Here is a 23,441-nt window from a genome sequence, read left to right as displayed (position 1 = left end):
GCTCGCCAGTTCCTTCACAACCTCAAACAGCGATACAGCAGCAAGAGAGCTGGACCGACACTCAGACATGTGGCGGACACATTAACTGTATCAGTCTCCTTTTGCGCAGCACTAATTCCAGGTATTAGTCTGTGTGGTGGGCCTGTCTACAAGACCAAACATTGGAGGATTTCACGACTTTACAGGATTGCTCTCACACGATACAACCACATGGATGGCCCTGAGGTTCACAGTGAGGTAGAGGACAGCATCTAGTGTCAATGGGATGTTTCTGTTAGGTTTCAATTAAGTTTCAAGTTTTATTGCCATATGTGAGCTAACACAAGGTTGACGCTACAAAGAAAAGTGCTACATTTTAGTTTTATTCTAAAATCAATAAATTGTCCATATAAGACAAATACCATTAACAAAGTGAGAAGTGTATACTAGTAAACAAAGAGTGCTGTGCACTGTGAAAGTTGAGTAGTGAGAAGTGGTTGAACGAACATAGAAACATGTAGATGCTTATGCAGGATGGGCCTGTGCGCCTTGCAAGAAATTCTGTCTAATTAAATCTATCAATAGCTGTCTATCAAGCCTATAAATCCAATTTAATTTACAGACAAAACCAATTTATCTATAGATCCTAAATGAGGTGTCCTACAAGCAAAACTGTTTTACAACAAAATAAAAAAATATATTTTTTGTTGTTCTATTTGTTAAAACCTTATTAATTATGAATATTATTATTATGTTTAATACAACTTAATTTATTAAACATAATAATTTAAAAAACTTCCTAGATGGAGAGACATGTAATTATGAAAAAAATAAATGCTAATGTTGTTTATAGTGAAAACTGACAGGTTTCCAGTTCCGTGTTCCGTGTGACTCGATGTGATCGCGACTTGATCTCTTCAAACACTCAACTCCAATTTTGTCCTGCTCCTCAAAAGTAAGAATTTCAACCCAAGTCTTACAAATATCCCACCTAATTCGCTCAACAACCTCACCATATGCTGTTTGCCCCCTTGCTCCTTCTGAGAAGACGGCCTGCTTACTACCATGCCAGTGTGTGTATGCAATTAGCCTATAAAACTGTGGCGTGCAGAACTGTCACATGTGCATCGGTGATGTGTGTGTTGCGTGTTGGAGGCATGTTTGCGTGTTTCTCTTATGGGTGTGCTGTCAGGGGGCATGTGGCTCACTCCAAGAGATCAGCCCTTCGCTCCGTCACTCATTGTAGCAGGCACAGATTAGTCACGCAACGCACACACACACACACTCACATACATATATATTCACACACCATAGCCTCATTATAAAAAACCTAAGTATATATGTATGTATGAATCTTCCGATGCTTCATATAGACCCCACCCCCACCAAATAACCCCATTACGGCTTCCCTTCCTCCCCCTTTAACCTTCTACCATGTCCTGTCCTCTATCCCTCCATCCCCCCATCTACCCTTCCTCTACCCTCCTCCTCATCTCTCCAGCCTTTCTTTGTTCAACTCGGCATCGCAGGCGATCGGAAACCGATTTCGTGATGCTGGAAGAGTTTCCTCTACTCTTAACTCCACTCCGAGGCACGCAAAGCTAATGCGCCTATTTCTTTTCCCTTTCATCCATACATTTTGTTTGGATTAATTTTTTTCAAATTTAATCATTTATTTCCCCTGCAACAGCAATTTTATTCACGCTATAATATGTGGACGTAAAGGCTGCAATAATAAATCTGGTCAGTGGTTGATGAAAACACTGACAGGCAGCTTAATAAACTCATAAATGCCAGTAATAATGTTAAGTATTGTGTCATCACCTCTGCTAGGTGCATACACACACAAACAAACACACTCAGACAGCCATACACAAAGACACACATACACACAAAACCATTCTCTTCAATCACCGCAATATCATCACAGCAGTGGAAACCATTGCGGAGGGAAATTAATCTAATAAGCTTCTTTATTTTTCTTCTTCAACGCCTCGTGTATTTTTGTTTTCTCTCTTACGGCAGATTTTGGAGAGGATGCGGCGTCAGGAAAGACAAACACACGGCATGATTAATTATCGGCACCAGCACTTCCTCCGCCAACAATGCAGGCTTTATTCATCACTGCTCGCGTCTCGCACTTTGCTTTTCTATGCCTGTATTTTCTCCCTCTCTGGTCTAACAAGGAAAACAGAGTAGGTAATGGCGAGGCGTTTATGTGCTGTGTGTGAGGACGGGGTGTTAAGTAAAAAGTGAAAAGGAGAAGGATGTGGATGCTGCCAAAGGGCGAGGCTCAAAAGAGTCTAGCTCCGTTGGTCGGCCAGGTCTGTCTTTCCACTTCCACTGAGTACACAGAATATTAGGGACCACCCAGTAAATATACAGTTTGCCTCAATTTGCACAGGTTGAGTCATGAGTGTCTCAGGACTTCATCCTGCTCAAAGAACACCTGGGATCAGCTACGAGATGAGTCTGATTTGTTTGTGGAAAGAGATGAAGATTGAGGGCCAGGTCCTCTACTATGAAGCAAGTTCAATGTATCCAGGATAACTTCATTATCAGGCTTCACTTGACCGAACATAAACTATCCTGATATTCTGAAACTGGTTAACAAATGTCTCCGATAACCGGGTGTTCTGTCTATGAGTGTGTTCACGTAGAAAAGGCTGAACCTGCGATTACAAGCAACATCATAAAGTTCTTAGAATGATTAAGTAACACTGATATCTAAAGGAAAATGTTCTCATAGCGACAGACAAAAGTGACGTTCGTCTGCATGGGATTTCTTTGGGTTCTCAGGATTCCCCCCACAGTCCAAAAACATGCATGCAATGGGAGACTTTACATTGTCCGTAGTTGTGAATGTGGAGTGTGAGGTCTGTTGGCCGCATGCACTGGTGACCCGTCCAGGGTGCACCCTGCCTCTAGCCCAGTCAGCTGGGACTGGCTCCAGCTCCCCCGCTACCCTCAAAGGATGAGCAGTAATGGAGGGATGATCACACTCAGAATAATTTGGGATATTGGAAGTAATCTTAAGATACACTCTAAATAAGTGAGTGAAAATGTTTGCTTTTTTATCTGATGATAAACAAACTGTTTTGGCTAGAAGCTTAAGATGTCAGAGGGTTTCTGTTGCCATAGCAGCAAGAAGAGAAGTAATTAATGTGTAATGCAGTCAATCAAATGAAATGTTTATTTGTAATCATCACAAATGGGGATCATTTAATAGGCTTCAATTTTATTTTGTCCTCATGTTGTTCTGAGCTTATGAAATAAGAGAAAAACACTTTAAGGAATCCTGTAAAATTGAAAGAATCTTTTACGTTCACTTATAATTAGGTTGTGATAAAGTATTATAATCATAAATATACACTTAAAGTTTTAAACAGCAACACAAATATCGGCTGTTCTTTACTATTTCTCACTTTACTTTAAACTTCTGTCAGGCAACATGTCCTGTGGATCCATGAATCTGGTTATCCAGTGATTTGATTGGTCAGAACTTGGGCCACTGACAGGTTTTGATCTGTTATCTTGACCTTAACCTGCTCTGGGACAGGTTAGAGGTACAGCTCAAGTTACCATGGTGATGTGGTTACAGAGTGAACCAGCTTCGTAACACTGATAACCCAGTGTTAAATCTGAAGTTACCTTAATAACCAATAATCCTTCCTAGTTGTACAGGATCTGTAAAGACTGGTTATAAAATGTGATGAGATTTGTGAGTGATTGTTTCAGACTGCTGCGTGCTACAAGAATGATCTGTGCTGCTCCTGTTCAGGTGAAAAAGCAGGTGGTGTCCACAAATCTTTTACTCCAGTTTCTATGTGTGTGTGTGTGTGTGAGTGAATTGGGTACACAGTCCTTATTAATGACGCATTCATTTCTGCGGCCTCTAGGGGGTGAAGTGAGTTTTTCTATGAGGCCTATGGATGTGTACAGCACAGTCTGGGCGTGTTTGTCTGTTTTCAACACCCTCTCTTGAATCCACTTCCTCCCACACTATCAATAACAGCCCGAAAAAGAGACAACATACAAGGAGAAAACAGAGACCCTCCGTAAGAAGAGAGAGCGGGTGCTGAAAGAGGGAGTGAGGGGGCAGTTGTCCCTGCAGGCCTGTAGTGTCACTGACATGCTTTTATTCTGGGGATAATGGGCATAAAACACAAAGAGATGTCTCACAAAATGATGGGAGAAGCAGGGATGAATATTTCAATGCCATCCTGTACATTAGAGCATTAGGTTGCATGATGGTATGGCATGACATTATGTTGAAGCGTGCTCCTGAGGAGAGTCACATGACTCTAACCATTTTAAAAACTGCAAGTACAAGAGTATAGCATGCATACTGAGCTGAAGGAGTGGATAATACTCCAGGTCCATTCTTGAGCATTTGCAACTTGTCCAGTGTAAATGTGCAGTGAGGAGCAGGTTAAGTGCTCATACACGGCTGCGGCTCATCGACACAGCAGGAGCTGCAGCACAGTTTAAAGCAGGTCGGCACACAAACAGGTGGTCACTGTCGAAAGATTTATACTTGAAGCTGAAATTATTCCATATATATCTGAGGTCAACAAGTGAAAATCAAAAGATTACACAATTGATAACTTTAATTTGACTTAAATCAACTCTAAAACTATTTATTTTATTTTATTTACATTAGCAAAAAAATTTCAGTGAACATACTAGTTTTTATTCTAGAAAACAATGAGTCTGATACACTGATGTAGATTAAACTAAAAAACACTATATAAAATATACTGTGACTACTACAACAGTCATATGCTACATACACATCAATGGATAAATAATGATAATCCAATACTATAGTATAGATCAGTTAAATAAAACTTATAGGGGCCATTGCTATGTGCCTCTCATCCGACGTCTGCTCCTCTTACAAGGAGTACAGATTATTGGATGGATGGGGTCATTGTTCTGCCTTATGAGTGCTTTTGCTTCTCATACTTAAAGTTACTTAATATTTGTTTTCTAATACTAATACTATTTTGCATTGAATTTCTTCCTCTACTATCAAAAAAGCCCTGAGTTATTTTGTCCAAATTCATGTCCATAATATCTGATTTCACATGACTTCAGCAGTGTGGGTGCCATCTCTTGGCAGCTGATCCTCTGTTGTGTGTTTGCTTTTTTTAAAGAGGAGCTGCAGACCTGAACACGGCAGCACTGTGCAGCACAGCAGTCCTCCCTCCCTCCCCACCTCTCCCACAAGGCTTGCGTGAGTAGAGAAAACTGTGTGTGTGTGCATATGTGTGTGTTTGAGGTTGGGTTGGCTTACAGCCACCTCCTTTGCCTATTCCCGCCCCCTTCCCTCAGCTCCTCTTCTCTCTCTCTCCGCAGGCACAGGAAATCCACAGTGGAGAGAGAGCAACACCAACAGAGAGAGAGAGAGAGAGAGAGAGAGAAGCTGGCTGATCAAGGGCTGGTTGTCACGCGAGCGAGCCGTCTGTCAATCCTCCCCCCCTTCCTCCTGACATGCTGCTGGCGGACGGCCAAGGCCTTGCGTGCAAGCCGGCGAGCCACATTAGCCCATAAAGAATTTCATAATAGCAACAGCTGTTAAATATTGATGACTGCTGGCAAGAGCTCAATGGTGCTCCGCAAAAAGGTTAAGCCTGCACTGTAATGGAAGCTAATACTTCATTATGCCACCGATCAAAAATGTCCGGATCTCGCCCCGTCCAAATCCACGCCTCACTAGTTCTTCTTTTTCTCTTGTTTTTGAAATGTGGCAAACAGAACGCAAGAGTCCCTGAGAGAAAGTTTTTTTCATCTTCTGAAGACAAACAGGGGCAGGGGAGTTTTTTTTCCCACCGCACTGATTCGATCATCCATCATCCTTGATCACAATATTAACGTAGGATTGAGGGTTATAATCTTTCTGACATTGTTTTTGGTTGTGAATGTTTTTCTTTCCACTGTGACATATAAGATTACTTTTGAGGGGATGGACTGCCAGGATTTAGAGCAATTCCCTTTGTCTGTTAACAAACAAAAAGGGACTTTTCTTGGAATCACAAATATTCATTTTTCAGAGGAGATTATATGAGCAGAACATAAACAAAAGCTTTGTTTGTGCACCTCGACACTGGTGAGAAGAGGAAGTGATATTATGACAAAGCAAGTGGGATCACACAGACTGGAGGTCGAGATGTAAACTCGATTGTTTCCACTTCTCTGTTTTGGTTGGCAGGCAGACGCACTCGTCACCATGTTGTGCAGGAGGAACGTGTCTTCACACATGAAGCCCTGGGCAAAACAGACTTGTATGGCAACTTCTCACTGCTACTGTATGTGGCTCAACTACACGGTGCATCATAAAACCGGCGCCATACACTCTCCACATGCACACACACACACACACACACACACACACTGTTTTTTGTGTATTGGATGCTATTATAGCAATCATAATGTGAAAGTAATTTCGATGCTACTATAAATAGACAACATGACTGACTGCGGAGCACATGTTTTATGCGCAGCCTGATGTTTTGTCTTCTGGGAAAATGAACCCCGGAGAAGGAGCGACGCACAAGCGGAGCGAGCTAAAGAGCTGTCTAAACACTCCTAAATTCAGCTTGTCAAGCCTACGGAGAATTAACCCCAACATAAGGCCAACGTGGTGCAATATTTACACAGACAATTACAAAAACTAACAGAATGCAAATGGATGGAGGCCCAAGGAGAATGTGCTCTACACATGCACACAAACACACACACTCTCACACACACCCAGGCAGCATTCAGGCTTGTGTTGCGTGACATGAGCCAGTTATGCTGGGAATAATTTTTATTTCACTGTACCCAAATTAATGCAATAGTGTACTTTCTAACTGAAGACGATCCAGTTTTGTTTAGTTGCCAGAGATCTGTAATGTTTCACCAGACAAACATCGACGTTGGTCCTTAGTCAGCTCAGCTTGGGGGGGCACTATGCTACAAAATCCCTCATGACTCATATATCAACATATAATGTTGCCTGTAGGCAAAAAGAAAAACACACATGTACACACGCTGGTGCAGAAACAAACATACATGGGAATTTGATTTGTAGGAGTTCTACCACTTGTATCGTTCAAATAGTAAAATGATCCATGCAGGGGAACCTCAGTGTCCAGATGAGTTGTGGGAGAGAAAAAACTGTCAAATTGAATCAATTATAAAACCCGATCAATAAGAAAATAAATGCAGAGGTTCATATCTGAGATCCACTGCTTTACTTTCAGAAGCATTTGCTCCTGCATGTGTGTGCTTCTGTGTGTGTGTTTGCGTGGTAATGCCATAAATAACTTTTCCTTGTTTTGATGAGGTTGACTGTGGCCTGTTGCTTTCTTGAGGAGCTGGTGGTTAATAAAAGTCACATTCAGGATCCCCACCTGGCCACAATAAAGCATAAAGACTGCTATTTCTGCACTCGCACAATCTCTTTTTACACGAGCAGTCTGAGATTTAGACGCTGAAACTTAAAATAGCAAACTTTATGTGTGCATCGGCCAGTTGCTGTAAAAGCTCATCACGCTCATCTACTGTTTAATCAGAGATTAATTTAAAATGAAATGTATCGCGATTTAAAAAACAGACAGCAGGCTTGGACAAAGGCAGGGCTATGAGAGGTGTAAGTTTGGATAAATTATTTATGACAAATTCTAGAAATTCATGTGGAAATAAACAGATGAAAAGAACAAAAAGGCCTCAGACAATGTACAAGTCTTTTAACATTAAGCTCACAACAGGTTTTTCATCAAAGAAAAGCACCAGCTATACAGTATTTCTCACTCCCCTGCTCATTCACGCAGAAAAAAGAAACAAGTTCAACAACTCAGCTAACTAATTATTTGTTTTCTCCCCCTTTAGACTTGCGGCGGTGCTGCTCGAGAGCGGATGAGGGCAGAGGAAACACAGAGAGGAGAGCAGAGGGGTTATACAGTCCCACATGTTGCGTGACAACTAGTGTCACTCACATTATTCAAAATAACAGGGAGAGAGAGAAGTACAACAAGCCTCAGATTATCCCTCTCACATCCTCCTCCCCTGTCACAAGCAATCGTCACTTGTTTTGTGGTCACTCTAAACAGCACACTGCAAAAGTTTTTTCTGGAAAAGAACCACACCTATTAATGAAAGAATTTTTTTTTTAACCATTTTTCGTCATGCGTACAGCCTCTCCATAACAAGGAGGTAATCTGTTAAAAAGATTATGGTGCCGTTTCGGCCCATTGACGCAAATAATAATGGGCAGATGGTCCCTGAGGCTGAATCCATATGGGAGGGTAACTACACTAATGCCACTGTAGCACGCAATGCTAAACAAATGCTAACCACTGAGACGGCTATGGAAAGAGTTCTTTAGAACTTCAACAAGTGGGGCTGATTTGCTGAACTTTTACTCAGGAAAGCATCATATTCGTGGACGAAGAGGACTTAATGGTCTAATGAGTTAAGTTGTACTAGGGTGAAATGACCACAGCATGCAAGGCCAAGCAGAGAAGGGTGGAAAAAGCACAGAAATACTTTTATAAATCTGAAGTCCTGTGAAAACCAGTATTCAACTTTGTGACAATATATTTATTCTAATGGGGATTAAAATGCTTTATTTTCCCTAAGAAGAAGGAAACCACACTTAAACCATAACCTTTTAAATTACAGTCTGTTTACTGTACATTCTCACACACACAGGCACATAAATACACAAACATGTGCACACGGACACAAAAAGGCCCCACCAATGTGTAATTAAATGGGGGTGAGGTGGTAATGTGTCCAGGGTCGAGCAGGATCAAGTGATAGCCATGATGCTGCTCATGCTTTATGCATGAAAGCCATTAACTTGTCAGTCAGAACACACTGTAAGAGGTGTTACGTATCTATTGTGCTTGTGTGTGTGTGTGTGTGTGTGTGTGTGTGTCCAAGAGCAACCTGTGAAGCCAGTAACCTAGAGCAATAGCACAATGCAGTATTTAGGATCTCTGTCTGTATAGGCCTTCAGAATAATAGCATATTTTTGTCAAATCTATCCATTTATTATCTCATATTTTAAAATAATTAACTCCATCATGGTTACAATAAATAAAGTAATGTGTTCTCATTCTATACAGGTTTATTAAAAAGCAGGATCTCTGCACTGAACAAAAGAATGAATGACAGTTTTTTTGTTGTGTGCAGCCAAACAGCCCCAACCTGATTTTATTTTATTTAACGTTACCTGCCAGTTTTACTTTAACCTGAGTGACTCATCTCCCGCACTCCTCACCAACAATATGACACAACAATTTGGCCTCTGACAGAGCTAATTCATTAAGCGACACGCCAACCCAACAGTAATCTGATTATCTTGCTCCTAACACCTCCACCCTGTGCTGCAGGGTATTAGGAACCGGGGGTGGTGGATGTTTGCAGAAACATCACACAGGGAACTCATCTGCCTTGACATGAGGAATGCAAAAATTAGGTAGAATACAAATTCACGACCATGCGTGGCAAAAATGCATCATTGTTTTTAAAGCTATTTCACCGTAATAACATCAAAACTAGTAGAACTAGTATGGTTGTCAGCTGCCAGCATCAATCCAGCAACACTAGCTCAAGCTCTTGGAAACCTCTGGTATTTTCTCTGTGGGCAGGTGAAAATAAACGAGGTGAGTCCAGCCTGATAACTTCTGTCACTTCTGGACGTATCGTGACTGTCCACTTCACATTCTCCCATCTGTGCCCATTGCATGTCATCACAGTGCTGTAATCCAAGCCTGTTTATACTAACAGTATTTGCACCAATCATTTCATTTGGCACAGGGAGGGAGGACATGTACCCCCTGTGTTATCGCCCAGCAGGCGATATGTGTGTGTGTGTGTGTGTGTGTGTGTGAGTGAAGGATATAGGCGGGCGGATGGGCTTGATAGGGAGTGATGGTGGGATCACGCAAGCTTGCTAAAAGAGGCAAAGTCAGGGGAGAGTCACGCATGGTAGGGCTTTGCTGTAGATGCCACTCAGTCGCCACTCGACTTCCTGGCATCTGGTGTTAGCGTGATGCTACGAGTGTATATATGTATGTGTGTGTTTAATTCCCAACCAACTGAGGAGATTTTCAGAGTGTAAACAAACACTGACTTGTCTGCCCACTCCAAACAGGCTGTCACTCCGAACAGGAAGACTATTTTTTTACTCACAGAACATGCAAAGCCGCCAACTGTGGCGCACTCTACCATGATCCCTCTCGAGGAAATATTGAATTGACTGCATGGAGGGAAGTTTGATTGTTGATGTGGATGTGCACAAGGAAGATGAAAGATTAAAGTTTTAAAACAGAAAGTGTTGAAATATTTAAAACACCTGACTTTTGAGCCTGGCTTTGGAGTGTGGTTTTATTTGATTGCATCTATGTTTTAAAATGTATTTATTTATCTCTCTGTTAATATTTTAAGTATGTTTTTTTTTACACTTATTTCTTCTTTATTTAACTTTTTATTGTTTTTAATTTGTTTTTTATAACTTTTAAAATCAATTTTATGGTATGTAATTCTCAATATTTTAATATCTTTTTGCTATATTTGGATCACCAGTCAATTGTGAAGTACTTTGAACTGATATAACCTGGACAAGGGCTAATATAAAAATGAAGTTGGATTGATTGATTAATTAATTGATTCACCTGTTTTTCTTTAAATATATTTCCTGTAAGTTTTCCATTGATCACTGTAATGCCTGTGGATATTTCAAATTTCCATTAAAATAAAATATTTCCAGTACTGATTCCCTTTGAGCTGCAGATTGTCTTTACTTTACTAGACAACTTAATATAAATGTATCATATGTGTAAGTAAGCTATCTGAGAACTGTAGAGAGGTAAGATATTTAATAGAGGAGGCTAGTAAATGACTTGTTTCTTACAAAAATCCATCTACAAAAAACACAAATGTATCTGTGTGTGCATATTTGGATGTAGTTATTGTGTATTTGGATCAGAGAAGAGCAGGGGTTGTTTTGGACAGCAAGGCCCAGTGCAGCGAGGCACAGCAGGGTCAGCAGACACAGCTGAGCATCCCCATCCACTGACCCAAAAGCCTTTGTGCTGCTGAATCACACAGACACAAACACAGACCCTGAGCTGTATGTTGCACTACATAGAGCTTCATAATGGCCTCTAAACCATAGTGGTTCTTTGTGGTTAATTGCTGCAGAATGATGGCAGGTGACAAAAAACATCATCCAGTCCTTTTCACAGAGCCAACCCATATATTGATCAATTCAATATTAAAATTGTCATTTAGCAAACAGATTAATAAATTAATTTTGTTTTTTATTTGACTTTTGAAAAGAAAACCATAGATCTAAAATATTCAGTTGCTAAATCGTGCCCTGTACGAAGTAGGCATCTCCAGATGCTAAAGACAAGCACTGTCTTGCAGAGGCGGAGGAAAAATGTGGAAAAAGTTACAGAGAAAATATTGCAAGCTAATTTGATTTATGTAAAAAGTAGGTAACATCCAGTCATTACATAATTAGATTTGCGGAGATTTAAGTTACTTATGAAGGCAGCGGCTGGATGAAATGCAAGATGAGATTATGTGCATCTGATATTTGTTTTCAAGATGGATATAGAAATGTAATCAAACAGAAATGGATGCACGTTTCCATCAGTCTTCAAAAACCACCAGTGGTTGGAGCACGGAGTCCTCACATGACTTCTGGAAGTGTTGTATTTTTCTAAAATAGAGAGTGCCACTGATCCAAAGGTTCAGACGGAGAAAGCTGAAGCAGAAATCGTCACGTATACTGTATGTGTAACATCAGTATCTTAATGTGCGACACGCTTCTCAAACAACCCCTGCAATTATCGCCTGCACACTAATGATGCTCACATCTCTCTCTCTGTCAGTTAACCACCACTTGGCCTCAGCAGCTGGTAAACCTCCGCTCCGACTCTTTGGTGTTGCCCCACAGCTGGAACCTGTGGGCAACGCCGCTGGACCAGCGCCCGCATCCACTTATCTGTAACTGCAGTTTGGCTCTTTACATGATGGTTAGTGTACATAAGTCTCTGCTGCTCTATGGGTTTGAGGAATTCTCTTGAACCTCCTCGGCTGCTAAACTAAAACCAAGCTTTCTGCTCCTGATATGGTAAGATATGTTATAAATGTTTATTTAACAGTGCTACTCAACCCCATCTATTCATAGACATAATCAAAATGTGTTTTATGAGAAGCTGCACCTCATCAAGTCAATCTTCAAATTCTCTATTATTCTCATCTCAATGTTTCAAAAACCCAATTTTGTTGAGTTCAGGATTCTACATCATCATCTAATCAAATCTATTTGTGGCCCTGAGTGAGCTGTAAGACAGCAACATTTACAACTTTACAAACAATTTTGATCTTATTTGAAATCCTCTCTACGTAACAATAAATAAAAATAAAAAAGCCGGCATCTATTGCCCTCAGAGAACTGAAATAAACATGACCAATGATTGGCCTGAGTGATCTGAGGATCAAGAATATTTATTTGCTTCGGTACCAGACCTCTAACCACATAAGGTAGAAGTGACGAAATACAGCAGTTTATCTGGAGCTGCTGCGCTGCACTGTACCATGCACCGTCACACTGCAGGCCAGTCCTCCAGTGTTTTCACCCTGCAGGCTGAAGTCTGATTTATGAGCGGGACCGCAGAAATTCCTCTACAATAGCTTCAGGATGTCTCCGGAGCGAGAGCGATATCTCTGATTTGGGGAAAGTATTAGCAGTTCAAAACACTGTGGTGTCACTATGAGCGACTCACGCGATGCAGTGCAGTGCCAATGTGATTTTTTCTGCTTTTTAACTTGTTAAATTGTTTTCATGAAAACATCTGATTGGGCTGATTTCCACCAGTGTCAGCTGAATAAACCAGACAATAACCAGGAATTGAGAGATATTTACTGATTCTGATGTACAGTTCTGAACTAAAGGTTTAGTGTCCTGTGATCTCAGTGCTTTTTTTTCTTTCTTGTGAGGCTACAAATAATAGTTTTGCATACTCTCAAAAACCTCCAATATTATGTCTTATTCTGCAGTTGCTAAGGGGGCACATGAAAAAAAGAGTCTGATAATATTAACTTATTTTGAAAGGGCAAAGACCAATGGGGAAACTCAGTCACTCATGAACTATCTGTGTTTATATAAAGCTTTTCTTTACTACCAATTTCATTCACACACACAACTATACAGTCTTTTCTATACATTACACTTCCCTTTGACAATCTGACTCACTTTTTCAGGGGCAGAGTTGAGAAAATGGTTGATAGTTGACTTAACGTTATGGAGTTAAAATGGATCTATTAATAGCTGCAATGCTGTATACATCTCAAGTCACTTATTTTAACAAAGTGATGATAAATTAAAAAAGTTGTTTCTGGAAAAGACAGATTCTTGATTTCATCTGCTTTTTATCCCTTTCACACTGGAAGTACAGAGACAAAGCCAGAGAGAGAAAGTTATCGCACTGTCACATAACAGAAATGTTGTCACTCATTGCACACACACACATCACACACTCATACAAGTACACAAGCACACACACACAATAACATGGACATTTTACTGATGTGGTGTCTTGCTCACGGGTTCAACAGCTGCTACAGGGTTTGAAACATAGAGTTAGGGGCTAGTCTCCCATAACACACACACAATATAAACACACCAAATACCCACATCCTCCTCTCCCAATAACAGTGCTGCAACTGTTCCTCATGTGACAGAAGAAGGGAGAGCTGTTGAACTGAGGGAGTGACGGTGAATAGCGTGCGAAGAACTAATGCAAAGTTTCAGCCCAGATGGGTCACATCAGTGGCCTGCAATCAACAAATTTGGCCTTGCCAAGTTTTCACGCTTTACATGTCAAAAGGGAAAAAGAGAGAAACCTGTTTCTTCGCTCTTTTCCTTTTTTTTTTACCCCAATCCCTCCGAAGAGAAGAGAAGAGAAGAGAAGGTTGCAGACTACAAAGACAGTAAAATTAGAGTGGAGTTCAATAGGATGAATGTAGTAAATAACAGAGTGCTGGTTCCTGACATAAAAGCATTTAATAGAATAGATTAAATGCAACAGTTGCTCTGAGGTCAAGCTCCGCCTGCCCCCACCCTCCAACCCCCTACGATGCATTTTAGTCGAGCGGGAAGTGCTCAGCCCTGCGGTCGCCCGATCTCCAGCTGATTTCCCCACTAACACCAGTGATTATAACCAGCACCACAAAGCCATTTACGGCTGGCAAAACACCTTTCTGTCTGTCTAGAGCAGTTAGGATGAGACGAGAGGACACCTGGTGTGTAACTCTAGTTGGAACGCTGCCTAATGTGCTCACTGTAGGGATGTTTGGTGATATCATTGTGTCTAGAGACATAAAGGTCAAGATAAGAAAGAAAAATCAACAAGTGGCACCAAATTATCAGTGACGAATCCCATATACACACGCTGACATTTACACAAATACAAACAGGACTAGGCATACCATTTCATAAAAGGTTTTTGCCTCTCTCTCTCTCTTACACACACACAGAGAGACATCGCTCTACCATTCTCTTACCAGTGCAGTGTGTGGTCTTGTCATTCAAGCTTTGTCTCCACTGTGGCCTCTAATCTTTAAATAGCCTGCTATAATCTGTGCATTCAAGCACAGACACAACCAGTTTCAGACCAAACGGTCTAACGCCCTGTGCACTTTGAAATCCACCAAAGATGTGAGGCTAGATCTGTTCTCCTGGCTGACACACACACGATGACGGACACTCAGCATCAGTGGAAAAGGTGCACACTCCTGGAAAACATTTAATGAGCTTTGATTAAATAAAGTTTGATTATTGAGAGTGAAAGTCATTTAAATGTTCTTGCAAGTTTAAATGTTGCTTCCCTAAAACACAATCACAATGTTCCTCCTCCCGCTCTTCATTACATCGATGTCTTATCAATGCATGTTTGCTTTATCGTTGCAGAACCAGGATCGCAGCTGTGGCGATGGATCATGATCATAGAGAGTAGTGGCAGCTGATCATGGATTATTACAACTAGATTGCTTTGAATTACAATATGCTAGCTCACATGGCAATACCTCTATCATTACAATTGTCATAACTGGGCCCTTCATCTCAGTCAGTCATTTTCCTTTATATAAATAATGTTAATATGGGCTTGAGAATATGGGCTATACAAATAACATTTGATTGATTGATTGATTGACTGCTTGATTGGCAATTTACTCAAAGATCACAAAGTAATGGTAAAGGAAAACTGCCTGATGGCTTCCTGTTTTAAGCACAAAACAAAACGTGTTTAATTGACAACACTGAGTGAATGATTGGACAAACTGCTCAGGCGTTGGCTAATAATCATCACAAACTTGTTTATGGAAAAACAATTGAACTCAAAGGGGTGGTTCGATATTATGTGGCGATTCAGGCATCCATTCCCGTGCTACTGACTAAAACTCTGACTAACACACAAAAAGAAGGAAGAAGGGGAAAAAGAAAGAATTTAAAGAGGAAAAGATAAAAAGAATCTAGGGTGGGAACTGTCATAAAAATGAACACTGAATGAGATTCAAATTCTTTTCCCCACCAGACAATAAAACGTGAAGAAGTATGTGTTAGAGATGAAGTAGAAATCCTCCGTGGTTCCACTGCATTATGAAGGAGAGCTCCAGATGTGTCTCAAACATGCTTCGAGTTTCATTGTGCTACTTAGTAAGTCTTAGCGAGGCAGACCCAGGGTTTGTGTTAAACCCGATGCAGTCTGGCCCATGTTCACACAGAACCAGATGGTTGACATGTGAGAGATAGAGAGCGATCGTCTTTCTTTTTTACCCTAATTGTACAGTTATCTTTTTAAGGGTAATTGGACACACCACCAACCAAATGACTTGGTCGTTTTGATTCATTACATAGCCACCAACAAGATGATGAACCCATTTATTACATTTAACCGCCATCCCTGTCTAGACTGATCTATTTGCAACTTCAGATGCTCTGAGTCCTCATCATTACTGCTAATTTAGAGGTAGTAATTACATGCATTTTGTGCTATTTGTGTGAGCTTCATGTGTTCACTTTTTTGGGCTGGATGATGCATTCGCCTTTCAAATTACCTGTGCTTTTCAGGAAAGACACAGCTCCATTGTTTTACATTATGCTTTTTTAGAAAGAGTTTTATCTACTTTTTTTCAAATAAAACTGCCTTGCCTTGCCTTTCTCATATCAACACCTCTCTGATGTCAAAGTCAACACCTGACATCACCTCTTCTTTTACCTTCCATCTGTCCTCTTCACTCAGTGTCTACCTGTCTAAACATTTAGCCTCATTATATTTCAGTATAGTGAAATTCACCTCAAATCGCCAGTGGTGAACCACTGAGGCGGGAGAGAGGTCAAGACAGGATGGATACGAAAGAGCGACAACATGATTTTAATAGGCTAAATAACCTTAGCAATACATGTTGAGTTTAATTTCTGCAAATTTTTTCCTCCATTGCTCTGGTGAAAATCTAACCCACATAAAAGCAGAAAATACAATGATGCTGAAGAATTTAAACATGGTTTTGGATTTAAATGAAAGACAGAGAGTCCTGTCACGGAATGTCCATTTTTTTCCCATCTTTCTACAGCGTGCCCAAAATTTGGAGAAAAACATAATAACTTTCCCAGTACAAAGCAGGACTTTTTCTCTAATGTGTCGAAAGTTTGCTTAGAGGAGCTTGACAGCTGGATGGAAACACTGTTATAGTTAAGATGCCATAGTTGCCCTTTTTTCTTGACTCTAAGCTAAATGAGTTGGTTGACATGCCGCCAATTGGAACATACACTGTTGTGCTTCTGGAGCCTTTTTTTTAAACTCTTAATTAAATCACATCTGAGCCGAGTGTAAACTTTTCATCTGGCACAAAATCACACTGCATCATCAGCGTCAGTGTTTGTGTGTGGGTGTGTGTGATGACTGTGTTGTTATGTGTGATCTCATCTGATCGGTGTCAGGTATGACAGCCGAAGGCGTTTGGGACTGAGCGAGTGTGCACGAGTGCAGCATGTCAGGGTTTTGTATCCGAGTGGTGTGTTTGTATACAAGTGTCATCTTTGTGTGTGATTCCACCTGATCAGTGTTAACTATGTCAGCCCCAGATCTTAAAGGTGTGTGTGTGCATGTGTGTGTGTGTGTGTGTGTGTGTGTCTGTGGGGGGGGGGATTCCCTAAAGCGTGTTCAGTAAATCCTCAACCGGCACGGATTCCCAGGCATTGCGTGCAGCAGGGTGGGAATCTTGAGCTAAACCACGCCTACCCACACATACAAAAACAAACACATGCACACACATACACATACAGTAGACAACAGCTTGTAACAGAGGCCAGTGTAATGGCTAGGTGCAAGGTTTAAGCTGGTGTCGTGGGAGGGTTAATGGATTCCAACCATTTATTCACCTGTCATCCCCATTAAATCCATAGCTGGTCCTTCCGTGACCAAACGCGACCTCTTATCTCCATAACAGCCCTGATCTGGTTAACCTCAACCCTTGTCTCTCTCCATACTGTGTGTCAGTGGAAATGCATATCCCCTGTAAGCTTGCGGCGGCATTCCACGAAACACAGAACAACACTTACCTGAATCGCATGTAAATGTATAGGCAGTGATCCAATGAACCTGCCTTTAGAGAGAAATGCCTCTGAATTCTTCCTCGGCCTCTTTGTAATTTTGCCATGGGTGAGACACCTTAAGCCAAATGTGGTTTAGGAGTTAAAGAGCAGGTTGATGAATCTCATATGCTGGGGAGGTTTTTTGGTTGCAGTGTGGGTGGTCAGTCCACAATAGATCAGAGCACTGACAAGAAAATACCAGTCCAACTGTTTGGGTGTGTGTGTGCAAGATTGTGTCGTGGTGCTGGATGTGTTTGAGGGTGAGAGTCCAGCCTATTATGGTCGACTACGCCAAAACATGTCATTGCTGAGAAATGGTTGGTTCTCCACCTCCGAGCTATTTCCAGTGAAATGCTTGAACTGCATACCATAAAGGCATGGGTAAAGACAGACTGTCTTGTGCTTGGATTGTTGATTTTTTTATCTGCAAAAAAAGTTCCCAGTTTGAAAGTGCTGAAAACTAAATCCCAGTTGAGATTCAGTTTTTGGAAGATGATGATGCAGCTTTATGACAGGTAAATCATGGCAATGTAGTTTCCACATTAGTGTCCATTTGGCATTAAGGTGGCCTAAAGACCCCATGTTGTCCAAGTTAAATTTCAGACCAAGTTATATATTGGACCTTTTAATACCAATCCTGGCAGTAGTATAGATGATATAATAAATAATTGCATATTTATATTTGCCAAGTCTGAAATGGTATGGTTGAGTATTTTAAACACAGATAAACAAACATTGCATTTTCTGTTGATGGTGGTTCGGTCCTTATTTCACTAATGTGAGACAGCTTGTTAATCAATTTTGTGAAAACCTCCAGAAAATGCTCTCAGTATGTAAACAGCTCCATAATCTGGAAAAAAAACCTTTTAAACTACTAAGTAACAGGTAGTGTAGCTAAGGACAATTTTATAGCCCCCATCTCAGATCTGTTCAGTTACCAGGCTGATTCATTTGTTAAATGCTTTGTGTGCATGAGTGGAAATTAACTTAATTGAGCCATAATAAATGATGCCATTGAAAGAATACATCTAGCCAAGTGAAAGGTGCATGAGTGCTAATGCATGTCCATGTGTGCAGCCTTGATGTGTAAATCTGACACCGCTGAAACATGTGATGCATGCCACCTGTGTCAACAGCACAACAAAGACATCCCTGTTTTCAACGGACTGGCCCTTTAATTAGCCTTTAATTGAGCCATAGCTCCCACAGTGAGGACAGTGAGACCAGAGAGGAGAGGAGGACAGGGGAGGAGGGACCTTAACTATCTGAATGACTGGAAAATTACAATTCATTACATAAAACAGTCTTGTAAAATGGTGTGATCTGCATTTATGAGAATTACCTGCAAAGAAGGAATGAAAAAATATTTCCATGAAGATAAATAAACTAAAGCTGTTAGGTAAGGTGGCTGTCACACACACACACACACACCTCCATACCCCAAAACACTTCATGATTTACAAACCACATCTGAGAAGTTATGCAATCCTCAAACATGTGGCCAGTATTGAAAACAAACCGTGGCACGCAACGGCAGAGAGGTCATTCCAAACGGCTCTGCTCTCTCCGCTCTCTCTCCCTGAATCTCTCTCTACCTTCTCTCTTTCCCTCTTATTCCCCAGAGGAGCACATGAGCAGCTAACAGGGAAAGCGGTCAGACATTATTAGGTCAGCAACATGCCACCAAGTTTTTTTCCTGACATAAGTCCACGCCTTAAATAGACTTAACACTGCAGCAGGGACACGCAATGTTTTCTACTTTTAGAGCCATTGATGAAAATAGGAGGAAATCTTGGAAGTTGGACTGAATGGGGGGAACAGATGATAATGACAATGCAACAAAATGAAATGGCTCTGATCCGAATAATGAGGTGATGATCTGGAACCATGGGAGAGACCTGAGCTGAATGAAAGCATGTACTTAACGGTTGATAGGAAACATGTGACAGCTTCTTTGAGGTAACTTTCATGGAATCACTTCCACACTAGGGGCAGGAAGCCAGACACAACGCTTGTCTTGCAGATTCATAACCAATTTACTACACATCACTTTCAAATAGAGACAACAATTTCTCCTTATTCAAAGAATTCCTCTTTACAGTATGCTTAGATACCTCAAATTGCACAAAATGTGGCATAATGGAGAAATACGTTGCCAAACTTTTGCTCACTTCAGCTTATTTAGGCAGCGGTCAGCTTGTGTAAGGGTGGTGTGTGAGGAACCTGGCACAAAGAGATGTTTATAGTGGAAGTGTGTTCTCATTATTTGATTATACTAGAGTCAGTACTGCAGCATTATAATGCAATTGAGATTTTACAGGTATTGCGTCGTGAATTTGGCAGCACTGAATACTAAAATACATACAGTATTAAAATACCCAAAAGGTGGTAACCAAAAGAAATCACACATGACATTTGGGCCTAATTAGGAAGTAGAGGGGAAACACAACAGAAAGTCTTTTTACAGAGTTTAGTCCCCTTCATGGGCTGACATAAATCTTTATTGTATAAAATTCCAGAATTGCAATAAAGGAAAAATGATAATTCTATAAATGGTCTTCTAACTGCAGGGAGAGTAAAAATCTTTAGCAATAACATTGTTAAAACTATTGTAGATAATAATATTATACATAGCTGTGGACACGAGAGGAGTGAAGGCACAGTAAAAATGTAAGTGTCTTCCGTTTCCTTCTCCACATCCTCTTCTGTCTTTTAAGATGCATTTGATGGGAAACCTTAGAAGCGATTTCAGCAGGTGATCTGAATCTATGAACTAAATGTGAGGGGTTGTTTTATGAGAGAAGAGCGTGCAGCATCAGATTAAATAAAAGCAACATGTCTAGATCCATTGTTCTGACTTTGTGCATGCAGGTGCATGCATGTGTGTGTGTCTGTGTGTGTGTGTGTGTGTGTGTGTGTGTGTGTGTGTGTGTGTGTGTGTGTGTGTGTGTGTGTGTGTGTGTGTGTGCAAGCAGGCAGCTTCCTGTGGAGAAGCAGAGGGAAACCATAGCATTGTGTTGGTACATGTCCACATAAAGTATCCTTCCTACCTCCTGCCCAACCAACGATTCGAGTGAAACGGACGCAAAACAATAGAAAGTGTTTTCTTTTGAAGATCTGCGCCTTGTAGTGCTCCTAAGTTTGTGTTACTGTGTCACCAAAAAAGCTTCAGGGACACAAAAATAAGATGATTCCTTTCAGCAAACATTAAGGGGGGAGGGGCCTCTTTATTGCATTTCTAAACAGTTGAAAATTGAGAGAAATGCAGTGAAAAGTAAGTTAAAGAATAATGCAAAAACATCAACTTGCGTTAAATAAGATCAGTTAAAAAAAACTGTTGAAATAACGATGACGAGACATTATGCTCATTTGCTGAAATTAATAATATGTGTTGTTGCCTACGTTTACATTTTTGTCTTGTGAAATCTCGATTTTACACCACGCAGACCCATAAAACTGCAAGCTGCAACACTTTCACAACAGTGCAGGGATCCAAAAGCCAGGTGTTCCTCATGTTAAATCGGAAATATTTGACTTTGAACCCAAAATTTCCTCCTTCCTTTGATTTCAAGTGTGTTTTTCTGCAGCGTCCAATGAGTAAATCTACAAAAGGTCCCATTTTTTAGGTCTGGTCACCAGATCCACATGATACTGTGCAAGACACAGAACGCCTGGAATCCTCATTGGCAATGCATAAGTGGGGGTATCAAACATCCTCATAGTGCCCCGGGACAAGAGCGAAATGCTTTTATGACACACCATTAAATTCACATTTACCCACATTCCTACTGGATGCAGCAGCTGTGTGAAGAATGAATTACAACATGTAGTACTATAGCACGAGATGGATGGAAGGATATACACATATGGAGCAATGGATGGATTGGCATGAATTGCCAGTAATGTATTGCTTCCACAGGATGCCCCGCATGCTCAAAACAAGCCGTAATTGGCCTTGATCACGCTCAGCCATTGAGACGTACAGTAAATGTGACAAGCAGTGGTGAGAGAGGGAGAGAGAGGGGGAGAGGGGGAGAGGGGGAGGGATATTGAGGGAGAGAGAGACGGTAAGGCAGTGTGACAGAGTGATTTTGCAGGAGAGGATGAACTGTAAATATTGACCCTGCAGAGGAGGGCAAAACAGTCATGCCGCACCAGTGGGGGAAATTATATCACACACACACACACACGCACGCACACACCAATAAAGTTCTTCATGCATCTGTTGTAGAAGCCCTGAATCTTACTCAGAAATACGAAATAAAAATTACACTGGTTTGAGAATCATCTGAAGATTTTTCTCTGAACTTTTACAACACACAGGAGAGGAGTGTCATGAAAGCCCTAGTGATACCTCAACTGTCTGGTCTATAAAGCTGCTTTCAGACATGCACTAAACCTCGGATAATCTTCTGACATTTTCTAGAGAACAAAAATGTCCAAGCGAGAGGTTTCGGACTTTCTCCAGAGTTCCTGAAATAAAGTCTGGATAAGCTCATGGGAGAAAACAGCAGGGGATCTATGTAGGATTCACAGCGAGTGTTGATGACGTTTTAACACAACAAAGACACAAAAATGAAAATGAAAAAAGGGAATATAAATATCTCAGGATGAGAAAGCCATACACATAGACGACATCGACGAAGATGTCAAGAGAACTTTTTGTGATAAGAGCAACACGTTTACTCGTGATATCTGCAGCTGAATTGAAATGTAATCTCCTGCCTCCTGCATGCTATGCCATCCCTCACCTTAATGCTCTGGAGATTCAATGTTGTGAACATATCTGAGTGGAGAATCTCCTACTGCGTCGTGGAGAAAGTCCAGACACCTTTGTGCGAACATTCTCCGTAGTTCATGTTTGAAAACGGCTAAACTGATGCTATTCGTTACAAGGCAAAGGCCCTACTGTGTACTCCTGTTTGGATCTCAACCAGGAATCTCCACAAGCTCCAATATTTTATGATTTTTTTCTTTTTTTAAATCTTCCCCTGACGCATTAATGTCCACTATTTACAGAAACAGAAGCTCACAGCCAAAACTCGCAGACACCATGGGGCTTAAATCAGATGACTCCTTGACCCTTTGCGCCCCATGAATAATCCTAACACTTTGGACCGGGCCTTCGGCTCAGCTCATCCCCCAGCTCTGGAATGCACTCCCTCACCATCAACGACCATCACACAAAAAACACACCTCAGTATGTTTTAGTTAAGAATGCTACTTTTTAAATGTTCCCGCTGTTGCTTCATCATCATGACTGACCTTGATGTGTGTTTTCAATGGCTGCTGTCTTTTTTGCCTTTTTAAATAAAAAAGTGTAAAAAAACAAAATTCAGGATTATTAGTATACGCTGGAACAACTACTCTTAAACGCTAATCTTTTATCAGATTTTACTTTTTTATTTTGCCAAGATACTCACAGCTGCCCAGGATTTAACAAGTGTTAAGCTACTTTTCCTCTGCTCCCACCTCATTACTGAGCAATTTCTACACTATTAGTGTTTAATGAGAGGGTTCAAAAACAGGGTTTCCAATTTCAATAGATGGCTGGAGTGTGACTGTGGGCAAGAGTGACATTCTGGGTATATCTGTTTTTATTTATGCTTCTTTATATTTCCTGTTATGTCAGTTAAGCCATTATTGCCTTATTTCCACATTGTAGTAAGCTGGTTTTGATTGCTATCATTTCAAACTTTCACTGTAATCGTTACATATTATAATGTAATCCTTAGATCATTATAATACTATAGTATGTTAGCCCCATGGAGAAACTGAAGTTAACTCACAGTTAAGA

General features: G+C 40.8%; 1 protein-coding gene across 1 annotated transcript in view; it reads right to left on the bottom strand.

Moving 5' to 3' along the window:
* The window catches only part of ahrra (aryl-hydrocarbon receptor repressor a), a 62,786-nt gene that overhangs the window by 16,374 nt on the left and 22,971 nt on the right, over positions 1-23,441 (bottom strand). The window lies entirely within an intron of this gene.

The sequence above is a fragment of the Paralichthys olivaceus genome, chromosome 17 (assembly GCF_024713975.1).
Source record: "Paralichthys olivaceus isolate ysfri-2021 chromosome 17, ASM2471397v2, whole genome shotgun sequence".
Classification (NCBI taxonomy): Eukaryota; Metazoa; Chordata; class Actinopteri; order Pleuronectiformes; family Paralichthyidae; genus Paralichthys; species Paralichthys olivaceus.
This window is presented reverse-complemented; position numbering and strand designations above follow the sequence as displayed.